Source organism: Eptesicus fuscus, chromosome 2, assembly GCF_027574615.1.
Source record: "Eptesicus fuscus isolate TK198812 chromosome 2, DD_ASM_mEF_20220401, whole genome shotgun sequence".
In the NCBI taxonomy this organism is placed as follows: Eukaryota; Metazoa; Chordata; class Mammalia; order Chiroptera; family Vespertilionidae; genus Eptesicus; species Eptesicus fuscus.
Genome location: NC_072474.1, coordinates 106,152,903 through 106,160,118, shown reverse-complemented (window position 1 = coordinate 106,160,118; position 7,216 = coordinate 106,152,903).

Below are 7,216 nucleotides of genomic sequence, written 5' to 3'. Positions count from 1 at the left end.
ATGACCTGCTGTGTTTTTTGTTTGTTGTTATTGTTGTTTTTATTGATTTCAGAGAGGAAGCGAGAGGGAGAGAGAGATAGAAACATCAATGAAGAAAGAGAATCATTGATCAGCTGCTTCCTGCACAACCGCTACTGGGGATCAAACCCACAACCCAGGCATATGCCCTGGACTGGAATCAAACCTGAGACCCTTCAGTCTGCAGGCCAGCGTTCTATCTGCTGAGCCAAACTGGCTAGGGCACCTGCTGTTTTGATTACAGAGAATGGCACCTCCCTGGATTGTGGTTTTCTACCACTGCATAGCAAACTGAGTAACTTAGAACAACACAAACTTAATACTACACACTTTCCATGGATGAAGAGTCTGGTTATAGGTTAGCTGAGTCCTCTACTCAGGCTAAAGTGAAAGTGTAGGATGTGACTATGACCATATCTGAAGTTCTGTGCCCTCTTCCAAAATCTTCGGTTGTTCACAGAACTTATCTTTGTGGTTGTATGACTGAGGTCCCTGTTCTCTTGTTAAATGTTGGACAGAGACCACGATTATTATCTAGAAGTTGCTCCTAGTGCCTTGCCTTCTGTACAACATGGCACCTTGCTCCTTCAATGTCTGTAGGAAAATCTCTCCTATTTTCCAAGTCTCTGTAAGCTCTTTGCAGGGAGTACATGGTTAAGTCAGTTTCACTTAAATAGTCTCCCTTATGATGAACTCAGTCAGCTGATTAGGGACCTTAATTACAGCTGTAAAATCACTTTTGCCATATACAGTATAGCACCATAATTATAGTAGTTGTATCTTATCATAGATACAAGTTTTACTTATACTCAAAGGAAAGGGGACTTATAGGGTATATATACCAGGGCAAGGAATCTTGGGGCCATCTTAGAATTCTGCCTACCACAACATATTTCTACTTTAACTGCTAAGTAACACAGCAGGTGCCCTCTGATTATAGAATTCTCAAGAACGATTTTATTTTATGATTTCTTTTTCAAACTAAGTTTGGGACCTATTAGGCTTATGAATGCACAAGAGCCAACACACAGATTTGAAGTCCTGGAATGGAATCTGTCCACCAGCCACTTGTAGTATCAAGAGGAAAAAAAACTGGCAAGAAAAAGGCATGCTTGTCAACTCGGCCCTTGATTGCACATTGACCAGCTGGCTTCACCCATTAAATATATAAGGCAGAGAGAACGATCTGACAAAGGATGAAGAGTTGCATGTCTAGGGCCCTGACACAAGAGCTTTCAGATTCCAATCATTCTAGCGCAGATTCTCCCTATATATTTTTTTTCTATTTCTTGTAGTAATAGCAACTGTAACCTAGCTCTGTTCTCACTAAGGTTGTGACTGACTTAGAAATCTTTTTACTCCTATCATAATAGGTCATAGTGGAATCATCACTTGGGCACAAATACTAATGTGATACTTCACTGGCTACAGAGCTTTGGGCAGATACCATCTCTTAGCCTTATTTACCTCTCCTATAAAACACACACACACACACACACACACACACACACACATAATAATAACACCTCGGAGCTGTTGTGTTGACTTAAAATAAGTGACGCACCAAGATCAGTACCAAGTGAAAACATGAATCATTCTCATTATTGCTCCCAAGGTGTAGCCAGAATCTAGTGCCGTGTCTGCCCTATAATATCCACTCAACATGTGGCTGCTAAAACACAAAGCCTCTTGTCCTCTCTGACCTACCCTCAGTCTACATTGTTGTCCGAGTGATAGGAACATATTTTCCAGCTTCAGTGTATCTCACTGACTACAGAATGAATTCCCAAACCATGGCAAGGCAAGGGTCCCTCCCAAAACTCTGAGAAGTTTTCTGGCCTCATCTCCCAATAATCCATCTTCACACCCTTGGTTCCAGTCATGCTGAACTACTGCTATAGCTAATATGCCAGATTGATTTATCCAACTGCTTCTTTTTCCTTCTGAGGAACTCTTATACATCAGCTTAAATGTTTTACTTGGGTGGGGTCTTCACAAGCCTCTATCTCCAACCAGACAAGACTAACCCCCTTTGTTCTGCTTTTTACTTATCTCACCTCTAATTCCTGTGAGATTTATGAGCTAGTTGACATAACTTCCTTCTTTATGGAACTATGAATTATTGAGAGGAGGGATCATATCTTATTTATCTTTCTGGCCTCAGTATTTATACATGTGCCTGGAATACACTAGTTGATCAGTAAATGTTGCAATAATGAAGAAGGGATGAAAGGCAAGAAGTAAAAAGGGAAGAAACTAATGGTGTGTTATCTATAGGGCACAAAGAGGATTTAAGCCTAATGCATAACTCCCCAACAAAGAATCACCAAGCTTACCATCCCACCATTAATGATTTAATTTTCCACATTAAGCTTTCCAAGTGTCCCAAAAATAACTTAAAGAAAACATTAATCACTAACACCCTGGTATGAAAGAGTTTGTTCATCACTTTTGTGCAAAAAAAAGCGAGATATTGCCAACTGGTAACTTGATACCTGATGGCACTGATGCACGAAGAAGAAAATATCTTAAGAGCCAGTTTCTTGGGAAGTACAGAAGCTTATCCAATAGAATAGCTAGTTGAACTGGAAAGTCCAGAGTGAATCAAAAACAATGAGAACATCTAAAATAATCCAGAGGTTATAAGGCAATCACTAATCTGCAATATTGGGACTTTCTTTCTGTTTTCTATTAATTTCTCTCTGTATTAAACATTCAAATTTACTCTATTAAAATAACTTACTACCCACCACACTGATGGATGCAGCCTCCCAAATTATTAAACCAACTTTACAGAAGTTGGCTTCTATGTTGGGAACAACTGGCTCAGGGTTTCATATATTCCCCTTCTTTAGGGACACAAACTGCCTGGCATAGTATTCTCAAAGGTAACATAAATTTGTTCTTATGAGCTGCTCTGGCCCTCACACTCCTTGTATGGTCAATCATTCAAGAGACACTGGACAGGTGGTTCTGTGTTCTTTTCAAATGCTTGTCATTAACAAGAGAAGAAAAATTGGCATCTGGTCAGGGATATTGAATATTTCATATTGTTTTTACAGTATCTTGGATTTTATCAAACTCTCAATTCACATGCCACCTGTCTCGTTCTTAATTTTTAAAGTCTGATGAGTTTAACATAGAAGTAATCAACACATTTTGATTAATGAACATAGAAATCATTTTAATGAATTAACATAAAATTATAAAAATGGATTTGTTATTCAGAGTTCCAAAAACACTATGTCATTTTTTATGACTCACTTTCCTTTGGGGAAAAAAAAAAAATCTATATATATAAAAGTCTAAGCGATGCTATGACACACACTGACCACCAGGGGGAAGACGCTCAATGCAGGTGCTGTCCCCTGGTGGTCAGTGCAGTCCCACAGCCAACCTCCTGGGTCAGCCAACCTCCCGCGGTCCCCCCACCACTCCCCGCGCCAGGCGGCCAGCACTAATCACCCTGATCAGCTCTGATCACCGGCCAGGCTGAGGGACCTCACCCATGCACGGATTCATGCACCAGGCCTCTAGTAGCTCAATAAAATTCATGGAGGAAATCAAATAAGCAAATATGTATTTACATCAACCTTTTTAAAAAATACTTAGGTAGTACCAGAAACCTGATAAATAAACAATATGCATCTCGATTGATACCATTGTATTTAGCTAGTTATTAATAATAGGAAGGAGCAAGGGGAAGGCTAGACTTTATAAGTGTGTTATTTGGGCAGCTTCACCAGGAAGTTGTAATTAACACTCCCTAGGGAACCTCCAACCCAGTCCCTGTAGAATCACTGGGGGAAGGGGTCCAACTAAGAGGAGAAAAAGGCACACACAGTGCAGTTGGGGTGATATAGGGAAGCTATTGCCTGTCACTCAAACCTTGGAACAGATCATTGTCCAGAATAGGTGGAGCCAATGCAAGCCTACACAAATTTGGGGATACATACAGAATTCCCCAAACCAAGGCATTTTCTCTCTGTGACTCTTGTGATTCTTGGTTCATGGGGTTCTCTTGTTCCTATTTCCTTACATTCAACTGTGTTTCCTTCATAGCTATGTGGCCCTGAGGACCCCACATGCAATGGACTGAACTGCAACTGGGAACACAAGCTAAGCTAGCCTGATGCTGGACTGGACTCTGCTCCAACATGTAATGGAAACTGTGGACACTGGCTCTGATGCTAGCTCTGCTGAAGCCAAAGCTATACTTCTTTCTTGGCAGGACAAGGGGAAATGGGACCTTGGAGACTCAGAGGTATAATTCTACAGAAATAAAGCTTTTTTACAATATTTCATTCCTCTCATCTGAATCTCAGAAAATTCCTTTTCTCAGGATATCACAAGAAGCCCACTCATTCTACCAACAAAGGGAGACAAAGACTTCTCTTCACCTGCAACACACACACACACACACACACACACACACACACACACACACATATATATATTCACACACACACACACACACACATAGTTACAGGGTATGAGTATAAAGAACAGAAAGAAAGTGCATGTATGTGTGACTATTTACTGTCATAACTTGAGCATCCAAATGGCTCTTCTACTCTTCAGTGAAGCAGAATCAAAATGTTATGCAGTGGTCCCAATGATGCTATTCTTGCTCAAACATTGTAGAGCTCCCGTTTTGGGAATTCTCTTTAAATTCTTGCTGCCATCATGCTCAAAACTTCTGTTCTTATGCACCAGTGAGAAAGGTAGCAAATGGTATTTTAAAAGCCAAATCCTTATTGGTAAGCTTTTCTGAGAACGGTGGTTGGCTCCCATGGTGGATGCTTTGTGAGCCCTGGAGATATGATGAGCACTTTGGCAGCTGCCAGAGCTTCACATGGTAGCTTCTCTCTCTCACCTCCCCGGGCATGTCATAGATGGCTAACCAACAACTGTAGGCTCCTGAGGCATGGAGTAAATTGGCCACCACCTGCAGGTTGTTTCCATGTGTATAAAATCATTATAACCTGGCGTCTACATGAAGCCCATGTGTCCTCACTGCCATTAGAATAAAAACCAACTCAAATTTTATCCAACTCACAGGCAAGGCATAGCCCCTTTTCATCATATTTTGAATATGTTATCTCTGATAAACAGCATCACACACAAAAAGAGAGAGAGATGCAAAGGAGTGAGGTAAAATGATGCACAAGAGACTTGACTATTTTTCTTTGGCTTATTTAGTAAAGGTTCGCTAGGGAAAGAGGTTGAAATCCATGGTTAGAATTAGCCTTTTGCATTATCATTGAATTTCAGTTATGCACTATCCTTGCTTATATTATCTGGGATAATCAGAAGTTCACAGTATTATTGTAAGTCAAAGAAATCCTAAACATTTCCTGTTTCCCAGGGTAGAAACAAGCCTCTACAAATCCACTTGGGAAAGGCATCTTAGATTCACCATTCATTTAAGCTCCTGATTTTGGAAGTTTGAAATGGGATTTTGGAAAGGTCATTTTTCTACATATTTTATCAGTTATTTACTTTCATATTTTTGAGACTTATGCATTGTGTAGCAAAGTACTTTGTTACTGTTGTACCACAAAATAGTGGAAGATAAAATTGTACTCAATTCTGTGTTTTTAAATTTTATTTCTAAAACCCTTTGTCTTTCTAGTGCTCTGTGATATATATTCTTAGTAACTGCAAGTTTATACATACACTTGGGTTTCATATTGTTACAGAGCCTGGACACCAAGAGAAGTTTCTTTTTATCTTCATGGACTTTATCCTGTGACTTTTCAAAGTTAGTAAAATCCTCCCAGAGCTTTTATTTTTTTCTGGACATAAGAAACACGAAGAGTCATTCAATTAGAAATTATTTACAACAGAACTATAATTAAGGCATCAATAAGCTATGAAGGAAACCCAATATAATTGCTCCTGCTAACAATGAAGTCTGGAATATTACTAATTTGATAATGGCGGGCCGCACCTGGAAAGGATAAAGTATAACTCAAAGCAAATGCCATACCAGATCAATTTAAAGAGAGATCTTATGAAATAAGTCAAAAAACTGTACACTAAAATTCAGGGAAGTATACATCCTAATGTGGTACTCAGAACTTGCTGTATTCACAGGTGAAGAAGAAGAAGAAGAAGAAGAAGAAGAAGAAGAAGAAGAAGAAGAAGAAGAAGAAGAAGAAGAAGAAGAAGAAGAAGAAGGAGAAGAAGAAGAAGGAGAAGAACAAGGAGAAGGAGAAGGAGAAGGAGAAGGAGAAGGAGAAGGAGAAGGAGAAGGAGAAGAAGAAGAAGAAGAAGAAGAAGAAGAAGAAGAAGAAGAAGAAGAAGAAGAAGAAGAAGAATTAGAATTAGAAGAAGAAGAAGAAGAAAAAGAAGAAGAAGAAGAAGAATTAGAAGAAGAAGAATTAGAAGAAGATGAATTAGAAGAAGAAGAAAAATGCCAAAGGTAAGTCTATCGGCAGCAGAGTCCTGTCAGCTTTCCAAGATCTACCAGGTACTGCTCATTCTTTGCACTTCAGACTAGTTTTGCTTGTAACTATGATTATCTGGTTGCATCTGTATTAATTGAGTCAATTGTCTTAAGTAAGAACAGACTTAAGAATCAACAAATCAACAGATGCATGATACACTATGGATGACCTTTCCTGCAGTTCTACTGTGATCTTAGGATACAGTTCTCTTAAAAATATATTTGTATAATTGATTTTAGAGGGTAAGGGAGAGGGAGAGAGAGATAGAAACATGAATGATGAGAGAGAATCATTGATCGGCTGCCTCCTGCACTTCCCACACCAGGGAGTGAGCTCAAAACCCTGGGCATGTGCCCAGACTAAAATTGAACCGTGACCTCCTGGTTCATAGGTCAACTCTCAACTAAGCAATGTGACCTGTCTTAGAATCCAGTTTTTAACTAGTTATTCCCTTATATCTAAATCAATAATTACCTCTAGTACCTGCTCTCAATTACCAGGATTTTTCTTTTTCTTATGATGGATGCCCCCCTGGGTCTCTGAAGACTGCCTTCTTCTCAGTGTCCCACTGTGGGAAACCAGCTATCCACCCAATATGAGCCCCACTACCTTGTACAGAATTCTCCAGTTCCTTGGACTGTGTGGTAACCTGCTAAATGCCAGTGCACGCAAGAAAGTAATGTCCCCATCAAGGTGGATGCCCTTTATAACTGGTGAAGTCAGTCCAGCATTTTCTTCTATCACCT